Here is a 26,820-nt window from a genome sequence, read left to right on the forward strand (position 1 = left end):
AGCTTACATTCAGCAATGGGATCTTCCCTTAAATTCAGTACAACTTTCCATCCTCAGACAGGTGGACAATCTAAAAGAACTATTCAAATTTTAGAAGATGCTCAGGGCTTGTGTTTTGGATTTGAAAGGATCTTGGGATGACCATCTTCCCTTGATTGAATTCTCCTACAATAACAGTTATCAGACCAGTATTAAGATGGCACCTTTTGAGGCCCTTTTATGGGAGAAGATGTAGATCACCTATATGTTGGGATGATGTAGGTGAGAGAAGACTCTTAGGCCCGAATTTGGTTAAGCAAGCAGTGGACAAAATCCATTTGATTAGGGAGTATCTTCGCACGGCACAGAGCCGGCAAAAGAGCTATGCAGATGTCAGACGAAGAGAATTGGAATTTTAGATCGGAGATAAGGTACTTTTGAAAGTGTCACCACAAAGGGAGTGATGCGGTTTGGGGTTAGAGGAAAACTCAGCCCAAGATTTGTGGGACCATATGAAATATTAGAAAAGATTGGAAAAGTAGCCTATCGATTGGCTTTACCTCCATCATTGTCTGGAGTGCACAATGTGTTTCATGTATCTATGTTACGAAAGTACATATCGGATTTGAATCATGTGATTGAATTAGAACCTCTAAATCTGAGAGAAGATCTGTCATTCGAAGAATCGCCTGTCTGTATTGTGGATCGTAAGGACCAAGTTCTCAGGAGAAGAACTATTCCATATGTGAAAGTTCAGTGGCGAAATCACTCAGAACGTGAAGCCACCAGGGAGCTGGAAGAGAAAATGAGATCGAAATATCCGTTTCTGTTTGAGAACTCAGGTACGTAATAAGTTAATTTTGAGGACAAAATTTTTGTAAGGAGGGTACAATGTAAATACCCAAAAATACCCCAACTTAAATTTTCATCCCCCTCTTTAAAAGAGGGGCGTTTTTGTCCGTTCAAGTTTGACTTTGATTAGGGCTTTCTAATAAAGCCTATAAATAGATTATTGTGGCTAAACAAACCCTAAACGGTTGCGCAACTCTAGAAAGAGAAATTGGAGAAAGAGAAGAAGAAGAGCAAGGAGATCGCGAATTCGGAGTCGAAGTCGCGACTCCAGGTAAGATCTATGAACTATGAAAGCTTTGGATAATTAGAAACTCTAAATCTAGGGTTTGAAAATAGAAAAGAAATAAGAACTTTGATCAATATGGATTAGGAATAAGAAACCTGCGGATTGATCTTGAGTTTTCTTGGTTTCGATATTACTCTACGATTCCAACAAACTCAAAGTCGATTATTAAGAATCCGAATTCTGAATTTTTAAGTATGGAGATCCGAATGAGAATCTTTAGCGATTTTTCATAAATCGTGCGTTTGAACTCAGAGCATGAGATTGGATTAGATGGATTCCTCTCGTCGATACGAGTCCAACGAATCCAACCTCGCACGAATCAGAGCTAAATCGAAGAAGTTATGGCCTCTTGAAGTTTTCGGGACGAATCTGGAATTTTCCCGAAAAACCCAGTCTGCGACCTTCGGACTTCCGAAGGGAGGCCAGTAGTATTGGTCTGTGACCTTCGGACTTCTGAAGGGAGGCCAGTAGAATTGGTCTGAGGCCTTCGGACTTTCGAAGAAACCTTCAGACTTCCGAACCCTGAAAATGTGTAAAACTTTAAAAAATCATAACTCCTTCATCTTTTATCCGTTTTCGATGCTTTTGTACTCTATGGACTAGGCAGAAGACGTACTTTATGATAAAAATAGATTCAGAAGTGTTTGAAGACTCCATGATAATGGTAATTCTAAGAACACCCTTATTTGTTGTCTATGCCCTGGTCAGATTGGAACATTGAAACATAATCAGATTTAAGGAAAGAACGAACGGCATTTAGGTACGTAATAACGTACTACTTTGGGTATTATAAATCATTTTTCCCTTTTGAATCAATATTGACTTTAGAAATCTGCATTGAGACCTTTGAACTACTGAACTAGCTTTGGTCTAGTATGTCTGTTTCTGTTTGGCTTATCTAGTGTTTTACCACTATTATTCTGAAACTTAGAAATAACTGTTATGAACATCTGTTCTGACTGAATGCTTAGAACTATTTGAATAAGAACCTTGGACACTTTTGAACACTTCTGTGGAGGCTTGGATAATTTCTGGACCCTGCCATATGGGGTTAAAAATTTGGCAACTCTGGACCCACCGTGGGGGTAGTACACTGGAACTTCTGGCCCGTCAGTGGGATAAAACGCTGGCCCTGTCGACTTGTATCTGAACTTTGAGGAACTGGTTCCAACACCATGGACTGTCGGTGTATAAGCAATAACATGTCTTCTGAACCATGCCGATGACTCCGAAGTGTATTTAAACTCTGAAAACCTTTGAATTGATCATAACTTAGACTTTGAGTTTGCTTTATTGCACCTTTAAATCAGAACCATATTTGATATACACTATATCTACCTCGTGCCCACTGTTCAGTCAAGAATTCAACATTCAGTTTTGACTTTGTTAATTGACCCTATTGAACCCTGTTAAGTTTATACTGTACTTAGAGTAGTGCTTTATTATGTAGTGAGCTTTTCAGTTGACTGTGGTTATATATTATTCTCAGGTTTTGATCCTCGTGAGGTTAAGGGGAGCAGGATGCTTAGTTCTGGATTTTGACTCTGGCTCAGAGAGTAGTTTAGTTTATTAATTTTCAGATTCTTTAGGAAGTGAGTACTTTGAATAAGATGTAAAGACCATATTATATTATTGCTTATTTTCGCTTTGACTCTTTGGGGAGAGATGAGTTTTGATTTGACTCTGATGGGTCCGTATTAATTTGACTGTGACACTTTAATTATGAATGCCAGGTTATTTCTGTTTTCTGCTTTGTAGCCTTGTACATTTGTGGGACTTATCTTGCAAGTGTATGGCGCTGCCACGTCCTACGCCCAGGGTGGGGTTTGGGGCGTGACAGTTATTCTCCCATATAAATGGGTTTGATACAGTGATAGACATAAGCTACTCTAAAGGCCAAGATAGACACACTAAAGAATGTACAAAAACAATTATTTTTCTCTTATTTGAGAAAGTAATTATATAACATTGGTTTTCTTTTCCTTGTAAAAAAGTTGATGAACTAAACAGCTTTACGTCAATAGAACTACGCCCACAAATTTTCTCTTCCCTTTTATATCTAATTAACTGTCTGGCCATCTTGACTGCTTGCCATCTTCCTACCCTTGCATATATGTTGGAAAGAAGTACATAAATTGGACTTCCTTGAGGATTCAACTCTATAATTCTGTACCCTACTCATTCAGCTATGTTGACATTGCAATGGATCTCGCAACCATTTAAAAGAGCACCCCATCTTGTGCTACTCAGTCTATTAGGCATCGATTCAACTAATCTCTAAGCCCTGAATGACTAAAAGCAAATAGAACTCCAATGTATGCGATATGATCAGGAATGACACCTTCCCCTTGCATTTCTCTGAATGAACATAGTTCTTCCTCCCCACCCCCATTCATGGCCAACCCTATAATCATACTAGTCCAAGCCATCACATCTTTCCTTTGTAAGCTACTAAAGATTTGTAGTGCACTCTTTGTATCCCCAGCCTTGCCATACATATCTGGAAGAGAAGTGCTAATAACAACATCTTTAAAAATGTTAGTCTTTTTCTACAAAGCCATGAATTCTTTGACCCAAAGCCAGAGCTCCCAATTGGGCACATGCACCCAATGAGCTCAACAAGGTAACTTTGTCGTGCTTCACACCCACATTAGACATATCGACAAAGAGACTCAGAGCTTCATTTGCTCGACCGTATTGCTTATATGCACTTATTAGTGTATTCCAAGGCACCACATTCCTTTGAGGTATGTCGTTAAAGAATTCGTACGCGATTTTTAAGCTTCCACAACTAGCATACATGTCTAAATGGCAGTATCAAGAATCACATTTGATTTCGAATTCTAATCTAATTTCCTGGGATCATTCTCAATTCAAAGAAGATGACTATGGACCCATCTTCTAGTTTCTAGATCCATAGTCTGCGCACAAACAACTAGAACATTCACCATTGTGATCTCGTTCGGCTCTAGATCCATCTCCTTGAACAATTTTATCACGTCACTAGCGCGATTATTGCTAATGTAACCAGCAATCAAGGTTGACCAAGTGACTACATTTCTCATAGGTATTATGTCAAACACTTGTTTATCATATTCCAAATTGGCACAAGACATGTACATATGTATCAAAGTACTAGAGACATATATCTTCTTGGAATTCGGTTTTGATTAATCGATTATGAATGCACTTGCCGTTACTATAGGCAGAATTTTTGGCGCAAGCTTGAAGTACAAAGGGGAATGTGAAATTCTTAGGAGAGTAGCCCAATTGTTGCATTTCTTTGTACATGGACAGAGCTCTTTCTGGGTCATAGTTGTTAGCAAGTGCTTTAATTATGGAGTAGCCCTTTTTTACGAATGTCTTCATCATTAATTCTATCTAACCTTGGGTGGCCGCACATCCATCTAAGCATTCGCATCTTCGCTACACTCATCTTATGCACATGCTGCTTCTTGGTGGCCCAACATTCTGAGCCACACAGCATGGTTGACCTCACAACTGTCTTATAAAACTTTCCCTTCAACTCACAGAATTCTTAAAGCATGCTTCCACTTCAACTAACCTGCTCTTATTCTGTGGTTAACATCCTCTTCAGTCTTTTCTACTTTATGTAGGATTGAACCAAGATAGCAAAAGATATCCCTCTTAGGTACCTCCAGTCCAGCCATATTTACTACATCCTCGCCATGCCTCCTTACATTACTTAAGTTGCACTCTATATACTCTGTCTTAGGCCTACTCACTCTAAAACCTTTGGATTCCAAAGTAGTTCTCCATAAGTCTAACTTAGCATTAACATTCACCACGGCATACACCATGGCACCTCATCTTGGATACCCTTCGTAAGTTCATCCATAACTAGCATAAAAAGATAAGGGCTTAGAGCTGATCCTTGGTGCAGTCCTATTGTAATTGGAAACTCACTAGGCGTGCCATCCGTAGTTCTGACACTAGTTACTGCTCCATCGTACATATCCTTAATCACATCAACATATTTAGTAGGCACTTTTTTCCTTTCAAGGACTCACCACATAACACTCCTGGGAACTCTATCATACACTTTCTCCAAATCAATGAAAATCATATGATGGTCCTTTTTATTTTCTTTAAATCTCTCCATTAACCGCCTAATCAAGAAGATAGCATCCATTTTCCAAGTAATATGAAAACTGAATATTCAATTATTCTCAACTATGAGATTTGAACTGTATTTTGATATCTGAATAATACATCTTTAAGATTTTAGAACTACTTAGGAGACTTATATTTAGTTAATTTCGTGTTTCAGTAACTAGAGATGTTTCACAAATCAGCACTAAAGTCTAGTGTGGTTTCCAGGTGGGACTCATCATAAAATGTTTAAGATTTGACAAAGAAATACTGGTGACGAAGAAATAAGTGAAACACAGAATGTTTATGATTTGACAAAGAAATACTGGTGAGGAAGAAATATGGGAATGTTTATGATCCATTTCTGTTTATGATTTCGTTACATCCGAATGTTTATCTTGACGAAGAAATACTGGTGAGTTTCCCATTTGGCTCGATGTTAGGCGTAATATTACATATAATTTTCATTACATTCTGGAGATCAATGTACAGAAGTGCTTCTGATTTTTGGCCATTCAAAAAAAAAAAAAAAGTGCTTCTGATTTCTCAAGGGCCTTTGATTTCTCATCTGATGCTCTTGTTATGATAAGCTGGGATCCTTTGACCAAAAATGTCCTAGAAATTCAAACTCACCACCATCGGGGATTAGCACACTACTAAAACTATCTATTATGTGTAGATTCAACCTCGTGTTTCTAAATTGCACACTCAACTACATGTTTTTGAAAGAATATGGAAGCTGATGTCATTTATTCAGAGCCCAATCATAGGTTTTTTTTTTTTTAAAAGAACCCAATGGTAGTTACGAAATATTTTTTGCAGATAAAGCCTTCGGCAAAAGTCACTCATTTTTAAGATTTTCATTGTTTGCCAAAAATTTGCCCAAAAAATGCCCATCACAAGATCGAGTACTTCTCATTGCTGCTTGTCAGTTATTTTTAAGATTTTCATTGTTTGCCAAAAATTTGGCCAAAAAATGCCCTTCACAAGATGGAGTACTTCTCATTGCTGGTTGTGTATCTGGTGCTGTTATTTTACTTTTACTACCAGTAATACTACTATTACTGCTAGTTGAGGATCACAGTTAGCTAAACCAATGGCTTTGTTGCTGTCACGTGCAGATAATAAGGGATACTTCAGGACTACCAGATGTCCTCACAAGGTTGGAGGGGCCTTCAGCACCCATGGCTGTCGAAGACATCTCAGAGTATTGAAGCTAAGTACTAAAACAAATTACTGGAATTCCATTGCTGATCAGAGAATCAAAACTGTTTTTCAATTCTTTTGAATATGAATTCATTTGTATGATACCCCGCTGCTATCAGTAAATCATGGATTTATAGCTTCGAGTCATCATTTGGATAAATTGGAATTAGGCGGGTTTATTTTGATGCTTTCATAGTGATATGTGCTATTTATCAAACGGAACAATGTTTCGTCATTAGAAATAGAAGAAAAAATAGCAAACTGAAAATTTTAGAACTGTCAACGTGAGAATTCAGGGATGTTATTTCACAAATTTCCAATCATCGTCGGCAATAATCAGGTTAGTTTCTGGGTTGGCATAGAGACAGTTCTATGTCAATGGGAACTTTTAGACCTTCTGATTCATTAATGTTTGAGGATGAGAAAGTCATGAAGATGTGACTTTCTTGGTTTCATCATGAACCGACTCACAACACTGACTACGTGGGTTATGTCAGGTAGGATAAGAGATAAGTATATAATACCCCCAACTAGCTACCGGAACATTGTAGCTAGTATCCTCAAAAAGCTCCCTATCTTCTTTTTGTAGCCGCTCGTTCATTGCAATCGGATCGAATTGAGATCCTCTTACAGCTAGTCATGCCAATCTCCTCCAAGATGTCAGATGTATATTTCTTTTGGCACAAGAATAGAACCTTAGATTTATAAATTACCTCCAAACCTAGGAAGTGGTTGAGCTCCCCGAGTTCCTTCATCTAAAATCTTACATTAAGATATTACGGATTGCTTTGTTATCTTCGACATCTCCTATGATGATGAGATCATCAATGTAAACAAGGACAATAGCCACCTTTGTCATATCTTCTTCACAAATAAGCTGGAATCCGCTCGTGCTTCAGTGTAACTACTGAACAACAAGAGCTCTACAATTTTCCCAGACCAAACATGTGGTGGCTGGTTTAAGCCATACAACATCTTCCTTAGCTTTCCCACATGGCTAGATTTTATTTGACATTCAAATTGTTATGCTTGGACCATGTAGATCTTCTTATCAAGTTCCCTATTACATTTCACTTTTGTTTTCTATTGCATTTATTAATAATTTTCTCTACCTACAAAAAAGTTTCTATACTGGTTTTTCAGTAAATAACAAAGAATTTAATATTAGGAAGATGGTTTTCATTGATAGAAACATGCTGGGGGGGGTGGGGGTAGTCGCGCTGGATTTTAATGTGCAGACATTAATGTGCGGACTTCTCCATATTGTCCGTGACTCTTTGGGGACTTGGACTTTAATGTACAGACACTTGGGACTTTCGGGACTCTGGCGGGGGATTTTTAGAGTCATGCGGACATTGAAATCACCCGTTAGTCATCAACAAATACATGAATTTGAGGTCCTAGAGTATTAAGAATCAATTTTTACTACGATATCTAAGTAATATTGTGCATTTGTGGGTCATGTTCTTTGGTTTTAAGAATCGCTAGCGTATACCTTTGCTAGCTTATACCGTAGCTACTGTTGGACTAGGTGACAGAAAAGAAAAGCTTTGCAAGGTTCTGTTCTTTGGGTTAGATTGTGGTGAAGAACCAGTCCGCTCAGATAAGGAGAATTTAACCCAAAAGTTATGCTCAGTCTAAAATCAAAGAAGAGTAAGCCAGAAACTATGCCACAGGAATTGCAGAAATCATTTTTTAATGGTAGAAATTGCAGAAATCATCTTCAAACCAGCAAGTCAATTTCAATTCAAAATGATATTCCAAATACCAATAATTCTATCAACCACTCCCAGATCATAAACAATAGCAAAAGCCCTTCTTCTGTAAGCTGTTACTTGATAAAGATCAAAGCAATGGCAGAGGCAATACTATATCAAGAGCTCTTTTTCTTTATCAATTCCAATAATATTTATAGAAATATGTGGGTAGAGAGTATTCGAAGAGGACCTACTTGGTCTTGCTTGGATGAAGCAGGTCTAAAGGAGAACCATCATTCAAAGAATGTAAAAATCCTAATATTCAAAGAATATAAAAACCCCAATATTCAAAGAATGTAAAAACCCTATTACTAGTCAACTGTAAAAAATTTACAGATTGTAATAGCCCAATTATATAGATGATCTAAAAACACATGTATTGCAGATGATTCCTCAAAGAAAAATCATCTGCAATGTTTATTAGGGCAGAGAGAGAGAGAGAGAGAGAGAGAGAGAGAGAGAGAGAGAGAGAGAGACGAGCATACCTCAAAAACCCTTGCAATGGCTTTCTTCTCTACAAATATTAAGGCAGAGAACAGAGATGGGTTAGCGATGGCGTCTTTTTTTCGTGGACTTTAAAGTTTCACCTTTATAGGGTGAACATCGGAAGTGAGTTTTTTATACATAACTCTGGACTTCAAGTTCGCGCGCCCTCTAAAAGGTCGTGACTTTAATAAATTTCAACTAAGGGGGTATTTAAGAGGTCCCGAAAAAAGTACCACACGACTGACGGCTGACTCTCTAAATACGCCAAAGGTCTCCAAAGTACCGCGCGACTAACCCCCCCTAGGTGTTAAAGATACCGGCATGGCTATCTCTCCAATCGCCCTAAATGGCAAGCGCTAATGGTAGAAGCATGCGAGATTGGGACTCTCCAAAAGGCAACAACACGTGGTGTCAAGGCTAGTTAAGGTCTTTTTCTTTTTCTTTGCCTTATTAAGACTTTCTTTATGAGACTAATTGCCTTATTTGGGTTTATGGTATCTCAATTTCTCGCGTTGTTTTTTTCAATTCAAAAATAACTTTAAACTCGTGCATTGAACGAGTAGTCCGACTAGTCCCTCTCTCATTTGATTTAGGTGAGAGAGAGACAAGATAAGTTATCTACACACTAGCTTAAAATACAGTGGAAGGCATATTGTTTAGGTGATCCAAACCATTCATTTGATTTACCCTCACATAGATAGAGTGTCCACAAAAAATCAGCTCCATAGGATCATCCCAACCCTACGATTTGTGGAGGTATAAACTTTCACAAATCTGTCCATTTTTTGCCTCCACGGTTCGAAGGGTTAAGATGATCCTATGAAGCTGATTTTTTGGGCACACCCTATCTATGTGAGGGCCCATCAAATGAATGCTTTGGATCACCCAAACAATGTGGGCCCCCACTATATTTTAAGCTAGTGTGTAGATAACTTATCTACACAAGTGTGTAGAAACCGTTTTCACCTCGGTTGTAACTAAATGCGCCGCCCAAAATCAGTCCATTCACTTTTCCGTGAATGGCTAAAATTAAAAAACCAGTTTTTCCTTTTGACTAATTTCAGCCATCCACGGGAAAGTGAATGGGCTGATTTCAGGCAATACACTTAGTTGCGAAGGACGTGAAATCACACACACACACCACACACACACACATTTCTCCTAACCTGGTTGTGGGGTGTTTATTCATTTTTCAAGACCATAATTTTACATTCATGCCCCATGTATTTCTCATGTATAATAGTCCTAAATAATTGAAAAGAAGGTGTTGGGTGTGTTAATTGACAATATTACTTGAAATGAAGTTGCTCTTATGAATACTAACTCTAATGACTTAGAGATCTTTTTCATGTGATAAAATTTTTGAAAGAATTTGGATAAATTTAACCACCTAGTAGAATTTAATGAATGCAACAAGTACAACCCAATGTACATTGAGTTTACCCACATTATAATAATAATTAAAATAAATATTGCAATAGCAGTAGAGTAATAATATTTGCAACAATGATAACTTTATAGTCTACATAAGGTTTTCGAATTTCAAACGAAAGACTTTTCATGTATTACCCTTGGATTCCTTGTTTTCGTTGAATTATGAGGAGAAAATGAAGCAATTTAGACTTTTATTTAGTACATATTTAAAAAAAAAACAACGTGTATTAACATATTTCCCATCATCTCTCATAAAAGGTTAAGCAGCATGGTGATCACCATGACATGTAATATTTGTTTAATTTAAACAAAATTTTAAGATTTTTAATTACTTAATTTGAAAAACTAAGAGCCTCGATTTAATTTCATTGTCTTTTTTTTTCGTGATCTTTGAAGTTCAAATTTTATTAAAAACATTTGCTTATAGTCCACTAATATTACTTGATAGCTTATCTTTATATTTGCATAGGTGGGTATTAATAATTTCTTAAGTATATACAATAGAAAATTGTATATTTGAGATTGGTAGCCAAAGAGAAGCCATAAAAAACAAAGCAGCTTTCATGCATATCTCTTCTTAAAACCGTATGTAACGTTTATATTAGCACAATTTCTAGTTCCCCATTATCTCATCTCTATCTTATCCTTTGAATTTACTCTCTTTACTTGTCTAGACCCATGTAATATCTCCTAGGATTTCATACAACTAAAAATAAGAAAACACAATTAATAACCCTAAAACCCCTTCCCTATATATTCCGTACCCTAGCCTTTAGCTTTTTCATGCTTTCTCTTGCTTTTAGCCTTGCTTCCTTTCTATCACTCTCCTCTTTTCTTGTTGTTCACTTCTTTTATTCATCATGCAATACCGTGGGTTCTCTGGTTCAAGCTCCGGTTCGAACCGCTATAGACCTTACCGCTATGGCCCGAACCGTATAATACTAGAGAACCACCCAGAGAGGTGGTTAACCTTAGGAACCAGGGCTCAACAGAGGGAAGTGTTGATCTATGGATGCTCGTATTGCTCGGAAACCTTCTCTAGCTGGCAAGCCTTAGGAGGTCACCAACATGCACATCGAATCGAAAGAGAAGGAATGAGAAGGAAATATGAAGTCGATCAAAACATAGGCAAAAAAACCTCCACTTCTCGTCCTTCGCGTGATTCAAAGGGCCCACTTAAGATCCGAAATGGAATCCCAAACAGGTCCGGACCCAAGATCAGGCTCGACAAAGCGCCAAAGCTTGACGTGGGTCTTTGGCTTGGACCCAGAAGAGATAGTTCATCAAAAGTGTACAAAAACCTCCATATCAAAATTGATAGTGCGCGGGTTTATCGAAACCATATGGAGATGCTATTCGGGTCCCTAAACAAGGTTGATAACGGCCCAAAAGAACTAGATTTCGGGCTCGTTGGAGGCAACAAAGGGGGAGGCGTTGGTGGCAGCGGCGATAACGACGACTCTTTGGAAGGGATGGTGACATGGTCGGAGGCGAAGCAGATGAGTCCGAAAGGAAGTGGGAATGGGTTGTATAGTGTTGATAATGGGACTGAGGTGTGTTATCATGAGTTGGACTTAGCGTTAAAGCTGTGAGACTCATATTAGGGTTTGCTATTTTATGTTTTGAGGGTGAGATCTTGTAGGGATTTTCTTTTGGGAAATGATATATTCACCCCCTTTTTTTTGGTTGGGACATCCCCTTCTAGTGTATTTATGATTGCTCCTTTACACTAGAGGGTGCTTTCCCAACTAAAAAGGGTGGGGAATATATAAGTTCTCTTTTCTTTTTATCGCAAGTGTGGGGGGAGACAATATATATTTCATCAATAAAATATAAAAATTTAAGTAGGGAAGTTTGCTTTTTACCATTTTCCTTTTGCAGTTGATTTTTTTTTGTATTTAGGCAGAATGGGAGATAGAAAGCTCAAGATTTTATATGGTTTGTGCGGGTGAAGTCCGGTATTTTCAAAAAGTTTTGTGGCTCCCGTGTAGGATGATCTAAACCGTGCATTTGTTGGGCCACGACGTAAAGAGGCTGTATCCTGTAAATCATCTTTGTAGGATGCTACTAACCTCTGATCATGGTTATGATCATTATAGAAAACTCTATAGAAATGGATAAATTATATGATTAATCGGGGGACAAACTTGTATTTGTGGTACGACAGAAGCACCGTCTTTGATATTTGATCCAATAGCAGCATCTTAAAGTCTTCTGCTATAGGATCAAATATCAAGTGTGGGATGATGAATACGAGTTTGTCCGCCATTTATCATGTAATTTCTAGCACCATATAGATGGGTATTGGAGATTGAAAGCATGATGTTTTATATGGTGTGTGCTCTTGAGGTCCAGTATTTTTCAAAAAACTTGTGGGACCCGTTGGTGTCGAAATCCGCTTTAGTCGAATGAACTACGGTTGAGGCAGAATAACGCTGCTTAGGTGTGCGAACGTACCTGGTCTTGAGCGTGGGGTCTTATTTATAGATGAGGAGTCCTAGGCAGTTTAAGATACTTGCATATGTGGGAGTCTTTCCTTATTGGTCAACTTCCCTATGTAATTAGCTCTCGTATTTATCTTGATGAGCACTGAAATATCTCGTAGAAACCGATTTCTATCTTGATCGAGCCACAGGGAGTTGTCGTACGTGCTAGCTTCAATCTTTCCCCTAGGGCACTTGTTTATTCAGGATATTGCTATTCATGGAGATGGAGAGACCTTCTCACGCTTGTTACCTATAGGCAAGTTCGGTTACTTAATTAGGCTGGGTGCCACATGTCTGGTGCTTAGTTAATGGATGGATTTTACCCCTAACAGGGCCAACCCACTTCATAGGATGATCTAAACTATTCATTTGTCGGGCCACAATGTAAAGATGTTGTACTACGTAAATCATCATATGATATCCTAATCCTTCAATCTGTAGAGGGACTGCATGTAAATGCCCAAAAATACTCCCCTTTAAATTTCCGTCCCCCTCTTTTAAAGAGGGGCGTTTTTGTCTGTTTGTGCTTGACTCTGATTAGGGCTTCCTAAGAAAGCCTATAAATATATCGTTTGGTGGCTAAACAAACCCTAAATGTTTTGTTCAGCCTTAGAGAAAGAAATCAGAGGAAGAGAAGGAGAAGACCAAGGAGATCGCAATCTTAGAGCCTTCGACCGTAAATCCGGGTAAGAACTTTGAGTATTCTTCATTTGATACAAACTAAAAACATGATTGATAGATTTTGATAAAGTTTAAATCGATTAGAGTTTGGTGTATGATTCTAAGGGATGAATTCATGGATCCCTAAGAGAACTTTGATTTTAGAAATATGGTTAGGGTTCAAATCGATCCCTAAAAAGATTTGATTAATTTTTAATAATTAGATCTGAGAATTTTCAGCATGAAATTGGATTAAATTGATTCCTCTCGTCGATACGAGTCCAACGAATCCAACTGCACGCGAATCAGATATCAAACGAATGAGTTATGGCCGTTTTCGTGTAAAAAAGGTGAAAAATCGCATTTCGGGGAAAAACTGGGTCCATACATGGGGCGGACGTGGGGAGTAGATCAACTAGGGTTCGCACACGTGGAAAAACTGGGTCCTCACATGGGGAGTAGATCAACTAGGGTTCCACCAAGTGTTTGATAAAATGCCTAAAAGAAACTATTCATCTTATTCCTTTATCTTGTTCTGGGATTTGTATTATATTTGTAATCCTTAATCATCCACCAAGTATTTTGATAAAAAGATTAAGAATAAAATAATCAACTAGGGCTTTCAAAAGCCATCTAACAAGTGTTTGACAAAAGGTCTAAGAGAGGATATTCATTTAAGCTTTTGAAACTAATCTTACAAAAGTTTTTAAAATGATAAATTTTTTAAAGACACCCAATTCACCCCCCTCTTGGGTTGCTAAGTGAGATTTCATTAGGTATCAAAGCTAAAGGATCTTATATAGATTTTTGTACTTTCAAATTTCTTCAAGAGAAAAGATCTATATTGGCAACCTAATAGCTTATAGACTTCCTTGTTTTAGTGGAACCGACTATGGATCTTGGTCGATCCGTATGAGGTCTTATCTAAAGAGTCTAGATAGTGAATTATTAAAAGTAATTAAAAATGGCTTTGCACTAAACTCAAAATCTAGAAAAATTAGTGAATGTGATAAAAGAATATTTTCTTTGAATTCAAAAGCCATGATTGCTTTATGTTGCTCTTTGCCATCCAACATGTTTGAAAAAATATCTAATTGTAAAAATGCTAAACAAATATGGACCTCACTTGAAAATACCTATAATATACAATGCTTGATGGCATTAGAAAACAAAAATGAAGAAAATTGTGATTTAGATAGTGTTGAGCCTCCTACTTTTGATGAACTTATTGATGGATGTGAAAGACTAAATAATGCTTTAAATTGTAAGTCTCAAAGAATAAAGCACTTAAAAAGTCTCTCAACTCAATTTCTAAGGAATTTGAAAATCTTGAACATGACTATCAAAAGTTGCTAAATGAATAAAAGAAGTTGATTGAAGATAATAATATTCTTGAAAAGAAAATTCTTGAATTAATGGAGGAACTCAAAATCTTGATGGAAAAAGAAGATGAAGTAAAGACATCTTCATCTCATGAAATAAATCACTTGAAAATGGAAATTGAAGAATGAAAATCTTGAGTTGGAAAATCATTTTCTACAAGAAGAAAAAGATAAACATGTTTGTATTCACTCTTGTAGATCATATTGTTCATCCCGTCCATCTACCTACCATATGCTTCTTGTGATTATTGTGGTAAATTTAGACATTACAAATCTAGATGTATAATTAGATTTGAAAAAAGTACCAAATTTGTTTGGGTTAGAAAAGATTCATCTCATAGGACAAACTTGAGTGGAGCCAACATGGTTTGGGTTCCAAAACCCCCAATATGATCTATATGTTGTTTATCTTAGATTTAGGGATATGAGCTTTAATTTGAATATCATTTGATAAATTTAGTTGTATAGATACCATGTGCGTATTCTTGTTTTGATTCCATGTATCTATGCATGCTTGTGCTTAAATGATAAATCTCTTTTTACAATTCAAAGTCTATGTGCTTCAATGTGAAAATCATTTCAAAATATGTTTGCTAGATACTTTGGACTTAGTTTTGATTAAGAACACCATATCTAGCTATTTGTGCTAAAGTGTCAAATCTTATGAAAAATATACTTCTAGATACAATGTATACATCATAATCTATGTTTGTATCTAGTTTGTGCTTCATGATCACTTCTTTTTAAAGAAGTAATTTATAAATACAATAGGCTTAAATTGTTTGATTCTTATGTATCTATATGTACTACTCTAAGTGCACACATTATGACTTGTATGACTTTGCACGTAGTAGTCATCCACAAATGATAGCTACATAGAAAACTTAAATGTGAAAATCATAATCGATCTTTCATGAAAATCCACCACACCATTGCCCATGAGTTCAAGTTAAACTAATAAGTGCATATCTTTTAAAATTTGAACTCTTGATTGGACAAATTTGGCATTTGCTAGATTCTTAAGTACTTGAATTGCTATATATGTCATCTCTAACAAAACTAAGTAGCTAAATGCCATGTCTAGGAAAATCTAATCTATTCTTAGACATTTTTATATGCCCTATGTGAGTAACTACATACATGGTTTTAAATTTCGACCGAAATCTGAAATTTCGGACCGAAATCTGAAATTTCGGACCGAAATTTCGGATTTCGGTTGGAGATCGACACCGAAACTACACAAAAAGAAATGGTCATTTACTTTGGTCGAAATTTCAGTTTTTCGAAATTTGAGTCATTTGACACAAAATCTGTTTTTTAATATTAATTTAATATTTCACAGAAATTTCGATTGAAATTACAGAAATTTAAGTAATTTTGGCCGAAATTTAATAATGAATAAAATATTGTTTTTTTTTGTACCAGATTTCGACCGAAATTTCAAAATTTCAAGGTCCGAAACCAGTACCGAAACTGAAATTTTAAACCTTGGTTACATATTGCCTTGCACCTAGTTGTCCTTCATACCCTCTCTCTCTAGACTTTCCTATTATACACTAAATGGTTATCATTAAATGTGAAGTCTATGATGGGTTATATGTATGTGTGTTCCAAAGGCCTTAATTGGATATCTTCTCATGACTAAGTTAAACCTTGAATCTATAGGTAATATTATATGTATTTCGTTCAAAGAGTCATGAAATCTTCTATATTGGAATACAAGTGTCCAAGGTGGTTTGTATTACTTGATATATATATATATATATATATATATATATATATATATATATTCTAAAATTCTTGGATCTCTCCCTCAATACATAAAAGAGTATATTATGTAGGGAAGTTAAAAATTTTGTCTAGGTTCAATGTATGAATCAAATTGAAATAATCTTTTGAATCTAAAATCATATTTGAGCATTTAATTACTTTTGTGGTTGATATACATACTTTGTGATGAGAACACTTGTCTCACATACACTTTGATTTTCTATGGGCTTATGCACCTTGTGCTTATGCCTTATCTATGTATAGGTGGTTTGTGGATATAGGAAATAGATGTTTGGACCTTATACTTCATGTATCATTGTCATATTGTCCAAACATGGTAGACTATCCATGGGAGCTTTGATATTGATTATACCTTTCTCATGGGGTATACACTCACTCTCATGAGCCATGGATGTCTCTCTTAGACATAATACTTAAATGTGCAATTCTTCTATGTCTAAGTTCTATAGAATTAAGCCTAATTGGGAATATATATATTCTATAGATATCACCCCCGCTTGTTTATTATCTATATGTTTAATGTCAAACCTAAATGTAAAAGCTATTCAATCGGTGCTTATGCCCTCTCGAGGGAGCGTACCTTCACATAAATTAAAATACTCAATCATGTGGCCTAGAGCCAACATCTTAAACATGAATAGGTATATTTGTGTGATCTTCCTACCTAGCTTATATGATATATACTTAAGGAAAGCAAATTTTAAAATTGTAGAAATTGGTATCACATTTAGGGGGAGCATGAGCTTAAATTGCAATTCTTTTGTGCTAAAATTGTTTATCATGATAAGAATGATAAGCTAGACTATGGCTATATTCTTATCATGATAAATAGACACTTAAAGTGTAAGTGTCATTGTAGCCTAAGGGTTGAGTCTTATTTAGTATCAATAGGAAAATATCCAAAATCCCTTGGAGTCTATGTGTTGACAACCCTTTGGATTCATGCATTGCATGATCCTTTTTCAAAGGGGGATCTTTAAAGTAAATCTTGTCATTTATATCTTATCATATGATTCTAAATGTGTATATCATTCCTTATATGATAAGTACACTCATTTGGAGCATGGTTGCTCCATGTGTGTTGTTTTGGGCTTGTCTTGTGTTCTTATTTTGGTACCATTTCCTTTTTGTATAGACAAAAAGCCTATAGCCTAGACCTTAGTGTTATATCATTTAGGCCTTTGACTTATCTTGGATGATCATACATGTTATCATATATTCCAAGCATAAGTATTCCCATTCTAGAGCTCTATGTTGCATAGTTTCTAGAATTTCTTTCATAGGAACTCTCTTATAGATGATTATCTCATTTCCTATGAAAATATCTCCTTATCATGTGCTTATAATGTGAGTTATTCTATATATCCATGATAATCTTTATTGGCCATGTATTCACTTTCACATCTTTGGCCTATTGTGTCCAGCTAATTCTTGCTTATCTATGTTTATATGAATCATTGTGAGATGCTCACATTGTCCATTATAACATTTTCCTATTAGTTGTGCTTTAATTTGCTCATCTTAACAAAAAAAATGGGGGGGCTTATCATGCTAGTTTTTAATCTTGCTTATTCTCTTTCATGATAAGTATATTATGAGCCTTATATTGTCATATCATTTATGTTTTATGGGTCATAGGGTGTATATGAATATCGTTTATGTAATTCCTAACTATTCACCCTAAAAATTTGAGCTGAATGGCATGTCTCTTTGTTTTCCCAACATAGGCTTGGATTTACATTTGGTATATTGTTCCTATAGAACTAAGTGATAGAGATGAACACCAAAGCACACAAAATAATAGAACAAATTCCAAGATGGAGGAAAGAGAGGGATGAAAATTTCTAGAGAGAAGCTAAAGGTTGTGCTTGCTTTGTTTTTATAGAAAAAGTTAGGGTTAGATTGGATTTGGAAGTCTCCAATGTGAGGACTCTTCCCTTTGGTTTGTTTCCAATTTGTACTTTGACTTTCTCATTCTTTGATTTTCATATTGAACTTATTTCTAAACCTTGTTTCTTGCAAGCTAAGCAATGCTAAATTACACAATGGAGATCATTCAAGATCAATCTAGAAGCCTTCTCACATAGGAAACTAGCTTTTATGAATGATTTTCGTCCAAAAAGGGTTGTCCGATATTTGAGCTCATTTTTGACTAATTTAGAGGCTGATTCAGGAAACATCATAAACTAGAAAGTTGTAGATCTTTTCGAGACGTTCGAAACAAGTATAATTTCAAATTTTTTGGATTAGAATGTAAAAAGTTATGGTTGTTTTAGTAACCTAATCATACAAGCCCTTTCTAATTATAACTCTTCATTTTTTTATTATTTTTTCAAAACAAATATGATGTCACCAACCACCTCATCCCATGCTGGACATTTTTGCATGTGGCCTCCTCATGTGGGGCGCCCACTTATGTGGCCGACCCACAAAGGTGGGTCCACATGGACCCCCACCTTGTGGGCTTTAGCCCAATGGGCCTTATGACATGTATTTTGGGTTCTTTTTTAATGAAAATTCAATAAAATCCTTTAAATTTAAAATTTGATGAACCCAACCCATATGACATTTATGGTGCACCATCGACATATGGTCGAACCATCCCCTTTAGAAAAAATAATTTTTCGGACCAAAATACCCCTATTCGACCATTACACATCCAAATGCGACCAAAATACCCTCAAATTGGTTCACCCCTTAAAGAAAAAAGTTAAAAATGGAAAGTCTTTGTGGTCAAACTTCAAAAATAGAAACTTTTAAAATTGAGTCCTTTTGGTGGGCAATATCAAACAGGATCATTTGGTACCCCCTGAAAATACCCAAAATGCCCTTGACACATAAAATTTCCAAGTCAAGCGAAACCCCTGAGAAACTCTAAATTTAGCAGGCTTTCCAAAATTCATGAAATGATCTAAGATTCCTTAGACACACCCTAGAGGTCAAATGAAACATATTGAAAATGACCAAAATACCCCTGTAGTGCAAAAATGGGCAAAAATGAGGGTAACCCTGAAAATTCTAAACATATAAGGTTTTTTCACTTGCTTGGAAACTTAAACTTCCATCTTCCAGATACCATTGGAACACCCTAGAAATCTTTAGGATTGCGAATCAACTTCCAAACACCTAAAATGAGATGAAATCTACCCTAGAATGCATGGATGCCTAATCTATTGCGAAATATGGACTCGAGACTTGACAAACTACCGAATCTTTTGCTTTTTAAAGTGTAGCAAAATGGGGGTGTCTACAAGTATACTAGTAAAATATCCTGTGCGATGCACGGGCCGACAAAGAACTGTACGGACCACATCATAGGTTGATCCAAACCGTCTATGTGATGGAACACAACATCACTACATTGTGCCCGTAAAATCATTTCCATAGGCTGATCCTAGCCCTCCAATCTATAGAGGTTTCCATAATATGTTGTTCCTCTTAAGGTGCTCGGAATTCATAAATATTTTTAAAGGTGTGCCGAATTCGTAATATCCTCAAAAAATTACTAAGAAAAAGTAGTTTTTCGTAATTGTTATATTTTGATACCTCTTCTTTGTAGTTTTTTTCGTAATTGTCATATAAAGGTACCCGTTGTCCATAATTTCCCTCCAAAACTTTACTACGTAATGATTATTATTGCTAGCTTCTTTCGGTAATAGCCACCTTCCACGAAATAGTATTTTCGTGCAGTTTTTCACCACGTCTAATAAGACAAATCTCTAAACACATACAATTGCGCAAAGGATGGGTGAGACGTAGCCTTTAGAGAAGGTGGCTAGCAAATCATGATTTGCTTTTTCAAATAATCCAAAAATGGGTAGGATTGAAATTATGTGGCTTTAATGGGTGCCTTTGTTAAAAAGCATAAAGGAGAGGTAGGATTGAAAATACGTGGGTTGAATGAGTGCCTTTGTTAAAAAAAGTCAAAAAAAATGATGTGTAATTCTATTAGAATTTTGGGAGAAATTCAAATAATTCTCTCCTTTTCTCTTCTGCTATATATATATATAGTAGTAAGAAACCCGTGCGATGCACGGGCCGACAAAGAACTGTATGGACCACGTCATAGGTTGATCCAAACCGTCCATGTGATGGAACACAACATAAATAGGTTGTGCCCCAAAAATCATTTTCATAGGCTGATCCTAGCCCTCAATCTATAGATGTTTCCATAATTCCTCTTAAATCGGATGGCTAAGATCACCCTATAGATTTTTTATTAAAAAACCATAGAGGAGGGGGGTAAGATTGAAATTATATGGCTTTAATGGGTGCCTTTGTTAAAAGCATAAAGGAGGGGTAGGATTGAAAATATGTGAGTTGAATGGGTGCATTTGTTAAAAAAAGTAAAAAAAAAATCATTTCCATAGGCTGATCCTAGCCCTCCAATCTATAGATGTTTCCATAATTCCTCTTAAATCGGATGGTTAAGATCACCCTATAGATTTTTTATTAAAAAACCATAAAGGAGGGAGGTAAGATTGAAATTATATGGCTTTAATGGGTGCCTTTGTTAAAAGCATAAAGGAGGGGTAGGATTGAAAATATGTGAGTTGAGTGGGTGCATTTGTTAAAAAAAGTGATGTGTAATTCTCATATAATTTTCAAAAAAATCAAAAAATTCTCTTCTTTTCCTCCCAGCTTATAGTAGTACTAGTAAAAAACCCCGTGCGATGCACGGGCCGGCAAAGAACTGTACGAACCATGTCATAGGTTGATCCAAACCGTCCATGTGATGGAACACAACATAAATAGGTTGTGCCCCAAAAATCATTTCCATAGGCTGATCCTAGCCGTCCAATCTATAGAGGTTTCCATAATTCCCCTTAAATCAGATGGTTAAGATCACCCTATAGATTTTTATTAAAAAACCATAAATGAGGGGGGTAAGATTGAAATTATGTGGCTTTAATGGGTGCGTGCGATGCACGGGCCGACAAAGAACTGTACGGACCACGTCATAGGTTGATCCAAACCGTCCATGTGATGGAACACAACATAAATAGGTTGTGTCCCAAAAATCATTTCCGTAGGCTGATCCTAGCCCTCCAATCTATAGATGTTTCCATAATTCCTCTTAAATCGGATGGTTAAGATCACCCTATAGATTTTTTATTAAAAAACCATAAAGGAGGGGGGTAAGATTGAAATTATATGGCTTTAATGGGTGCCTTTGTTAAAAGCATAAAGGAGGGGGTAGGATTGAAAATATGTGAGTTGAATGGGTGCATTTGTTAAAAAAAGTCAAAAAAAGTGATGTGTAATTCTCATAGAATTTTCAAAAAATCAAAAAATTCTCTTCTTTTCCATCCAGCTTATTATAGTAGATATATATATATAGTAGTAGTAGTAGTAGTAGTAGTAGTATATATATATATATATATATATATATATATATATATATATATATATACTAGTAGAAAACCTTCACACGGGCGAACCCCAAACCCCTATTTAAGTGTACATAAAAATGGATGTGAAGGGATCAAGGTTAATTAAAAAAAGTGGAAAGTCCAAACGTACCCAAGATTTGGAGCCATAAAACTGCCTAGATTGCATAAAATGAGTTATAACATGCTCAAGAAATCATCAAGAAGGCCCAAGGCCTTCAAATAGGCATGATAACTATTTTAATTACATGTTCCCTTTGAAAGAGTTTGGTGTCGTGTTGTTACAATATTAACAATATTGTCTATATATGGAGGCTTTTCCTTTTCTTCTAGGTATGTTGAATGAGCAAGCACAACATTTTCCCCAACGAAGGGAATCCTCATGATAGCATACTTGGGAGCTTCAATCAAGGAGTAGAAGGTGATGGGTGATCATACGTTGATTGAATCATAGGAAACAAACTTATGAGCGAGATAACCAATGGTCTATCACTATAGCACACTGTTTGCGGTGGTGGTGGTTCGACGGAAGCGTTTACGGTGTTTACCAACATGCTCTGAAATCCAAGGAAGAAATGAAAGAAGATAAGTAAAATACTCGAGTAGAATATACTTTTTGTATCATATACTTTTTTTGGCCTTGTCGTGTATATTTTTATCTTTTTAACACAAAAATTACTTACAAAATTTTGTATCATATACTTTTTGTCCACCGTATCGTGCATTTTTTTTTCCAGAAAAAGTAATTAGAAAACTCTTTCTTTTGCATTTTTTTCATTACTTGGTACGTGGTTATGCATACTTTTTTGCTTATTGTTTCTACATATATTTAACTTTTTTTTTTGTTATCATAGTCTTCTTTTTTTTTTGTCGTGTCGTGCATTGCACGTCGGGTATTATACTCCTTTTTTTTGCCGTGTTGTACATCGCACGTCGTGGTTAAAAATATTGTTTCTACATATTTTTAACTAATTTTTTTCTTGGTATCATAGTCCTTTTTTTGGCAGTGTCATGCATCGCACGTCGGGTATTACTAGTATATATATAGTAGAAGAGAAAATGAGAGAATTTTTTGAATTATTTCAAAATTCTATTAGAATTACACATCACTTTTCTTGACTTTTTTTAACAAAGGCACCCATTCAACCCACATATTTTCAATCCTACCTCCTCCTTTATGCTTTTTAACAAAGGCACTCATTAAAGCCACATAATTTCAATCCTACGCGCCCTTTTATGCTTTTTAACAAAGGCACCCATGAAAGCCATATAATTTCAATCTTACCCCCCTCCTTTATGCTTTTTTAATAAAAAAATCTATAGGGTGATCTTAACCATCCGATTTAAGAGGAACAACATATTATGGAAACCTCTATAGATTGTAGGGCTAGGATCAGCCTATGGAAATGATTTTTGGGGCACAACCTATTGATGTTGTGTTCCATCACATGGACGGTTTGGATCAACCTATGATGTGGTCCGTACAATTCTTTGTCGGCCACGGGGTTTTTTACTAGTATATATATATATATATATATATATATATATATATATATATATATATATATATATATGAGAAAACATTTCTCTCTCTCTCTATTTTAAGTTACCTCCACTGTATTTTAAGCTAGTGTGTAGGTAACTTACCTACACAAGTGTGTAGGAAATGTTTTCTCTCTCTCTCTCTCTCTCTCTCTCTCTCTCTCTCTCTCTCTCTCTCTCTATATATATATATATATATATATATATATATATGAGAGAACATTTCCTACACACTTGTGTAGGTAAGTTACCTACACACTACCTTAAAATACAGTGGGGGCCCACATTGTTTGGGTGATCCAAACAATTCATTTGAATGGTCCTCACATAGATAGGGTGTCCACAAAAAATCAGATCCATAGGATCATCCCAACCCTACGATTTGTGGAGGTAAAATGGACGTGTATAAACCTTCACAAATTAGTCCATTTTTTGCCTCCATAGTTTGAATGGTAAGGATGACACCCTATCTATGTGAGGACCATTCAAATGAATTGTTTGGATCACCCAAACAATGTGGGCCCCCACTGTATTTTAAGGTAGTGTGTAGGTAACTTACCTACACAAGTGTGTAGGAAATGTTCTCTCTCTCTCTCTCTCTCTCTCTATATATATATATATATATATATGATTGGAATCCGGTTTTGATAATTCGATCATGATTGCACTTGCCATGATTAGAATTAGAAATCTTGGTGAAAGCTCGAAGCGCAAAGGGGAATGTGAAATAGTCAGGAGAGTAACGCAATTGTTGCATTTCTCTGTACAAGGAGAGAGCTCTCTTTGAGTCATAGCCGTTAGAGAATCCTCTGATCATTTAGTTCCATATGTAGATGCTTCGATGGTCTATATGAAGGAAAAGAGATTGGGCATAATCGAGGTTACTCATTCAGGGTTCGTGCAGAAATCTACTAGTTTGCTTAGAGGGATTATGTTTCTCACTTGAGCTGTGGTTATCATTTTCTCGTGTAGTTGCTTCAGCTCTCTCATGGTTTTGCATTTTTCTAGTAAATTGAGGATGGTGTGGTGGTTTTTCATTTTCTTTTGTTGTTTCTAGAGGGGTAGAAGAAAAGGTATTAAAGACCAGTGTATGCGCGGAGCATTGCTCTTCAATGAGGAACGACTTTGAAAAACGATTATACTCCAAGATTCAGCAAATATTGTCAAGAAAAGATGGTTACATGATCTTTGAATGATGCAGGCGTAGAGCCCCTAGCTCATTGGTAAAAAGGCTTTCCCTCAACCGAAAAAAAAGATCCCCTTAGATTGAACAACGTAGAGACTCCAATGGCTGTGTTTGATTGCCAGAATCAGGAATCGGAATTGGACTCTGCATCATATTCCAACTCTTATTCCGATTGGTTCTCCTATAAATGGAATGGAAATTTTGAAATAAAAAAAATCAATGCAAAAAATTCTAATGAAAAAATCATTCCAATTTCCAACCGAGAATCGACGAGGGAGCAGAAACCTAGATTCTTCCACAATAATTTTTAGCAGATTTATTCGACTAGTTGAGATAGTGAGTATCACTTTGAACAATTGTAATAAAACTAAGTTTGATTATTGTCTTTAGAAATTGTTTTGCCTTTGACGGATCTGACATTGTTTGTTAGCCTTGTATACTTATGGAGTTTACTTTGCTGGCGTATGGCGCTGCCATCTCTCGGACCGTGAGTACGGTCTGGTGGAATGACACCTATGCATACATGCTTTGTTGGGGTGGCCCCACGATCTCCACCTCTGTGCATACGAGTGGGGCCATCATTTTACACCTGATGTTTTGATGGAGTGCAGCCCATTAGTTCACACCCATTCTATTTATGGGCCGAGAGTGCAAGTACTAAATAAGGGAAAAAGTTGAGCAATTGCCCGCATTCAACAGGTAGGATTGTATCATCACCGCATTATTTTTGTTAGTCAAATCAGGAACGAAACCTAGTCCTAAAATAGAAAGAATGTTGTGAAAGTGATATTACGGAAGCTTGTTCTATTGGTAATAGGCACGGTATTATGGAAAGAATGGAATGCTCGAACATTCAAGAATGTCGTCTTTTTTCTTTGAGAAGATTCGCTAGCTATTTCTTCGGCAAGAATTCTCCCTTGCTTTAAATTGTACTCGACTATGGATAGTAGCCGATGTTGGAGGGAGATATAATTGAGTATGGATCAAGAGGTAGTGGTAGTCCCCCTAGATGACGATCTTTGGTTGATCTAAGACGATCGGCGTTAAGAAGGTATTCCACAATTTTTTTATGACCCTGATTGACGATCTAAATTGTATGATTCTTAATTTGAGGGTCCCAGACAGTCCGATTAAGTGTATGTTACTTTGGGCCGTCGACCCGATTTTAAGTATAAAGCTCAACCCGAATTCCCAAAACTTGACCCAAGTTGCACCCCTACCCGGGAGGTAAGCACCTGCATCAGCTCGAGACCTCAGATTATCAAGATCATCAACCAACTAACTAGCCTATTTGTTCCACCGTCAGTGACGAAATTGCGAGAAGGAGAGAATTCAAAACTTTTCAAATAGTGTCCAAGCAAAAAGTCACACCAAATTCCAGTTTCGTTTTACTTTTTGATGGGCAAATCCCAGTTCTTCTCGTCCTTGCTTAGGGGATGTTGGTATCCATTCATTCTCTTCACATTAATTATGGCTTACAGTCGTTACTTATCTCTCATTTCTATTTATAAGAAGTATTAATGGAAAATTTCCAGAGATGAGTGTGCTCTAATCCAAGCTGGCTTTTCTATTTATAAGCAGCATCCATGGGTATTCTTAATGCACGCCCCGCTTTTTTAAATAATATCATCAATAATCTCACTAAAAGAGACCTTCTTCTCATACCTTTTTTATCCTTTGAATTTACTCTCCTTCCTGAACCCAATTTGTAACGTCTTAAAAATGAGTCATATCTCCTAAGATTCCACACAAATAAAACAATAAAAACACCCATTAACACTATATAAGAACCCCTAATCCCAAGCCCATGTACACCCATCTCAATTTCTTTCTCTACATTAGCTTTGAGCTTCCTTCTTATCAGTCTCCTCTTTTCTCATTAGTCCCTTCATTTCTTCGTCATGCATAACCTTAGACGGTTTGAGCTCCGGTTCAGACTGCTACAGACCTTACCGGTATGGGCCAAACCACTTAATACCAGAGAACCACCCTGAGAAGTGGTTAACATTAGGAACCAATCCTCAACCAAACGAAGACGTTATCTATGGAGGCTCATATTGCCCTAAAACCTTCTCAAGCTTGAATGCCTTGGGAGCTCACCAGAGTGCCCATAGATTGGAAAAAGAAATTATGAGAAAGGAATATGAAGTACCTAATCAAAATCCTAACAAAAATTTCCCCAGTTCTCCATATTCAAAGGACCTATTTAAGATCCAACAGGGAATCACAAGCGGGTCCAGACCCAAGCTCAGGCTCGACAATGTACCGGA

General features: G+C 36.4%; 1 pseudogene; it reads right to left on the bottom strand.

Annotated features, from left to right (window-relative positions):
* Window positions 1-1,442: 1,442 nt before the first annotated feature.
* Window positions 1,443-26,662, bottom strand: LOC143891812 (putative pentatricopeptide repeat-containing protein At3g05240; annotated as a pseudogene).
* Between the last annotated feature and the right edge of the window lie 158 nt (window positions 26,663-26,820).

This window comes from Tasmannia lanceolata, unplaced genomic scaffold (genome assembly GCF_043159265.1).
Source record: "Tasmannia lanceolata isolate RefF3 unplaced genomic scaffold, GAP_Taslan_0.1 ptg000015l, whole genome shotgun sequence".
NCBI lineage: Eukaryota > Viridiplantae > Streptophyta > Magnoliopsida > Canellales > Winteraceae > Tasmannia > Tasmannia lanceolata.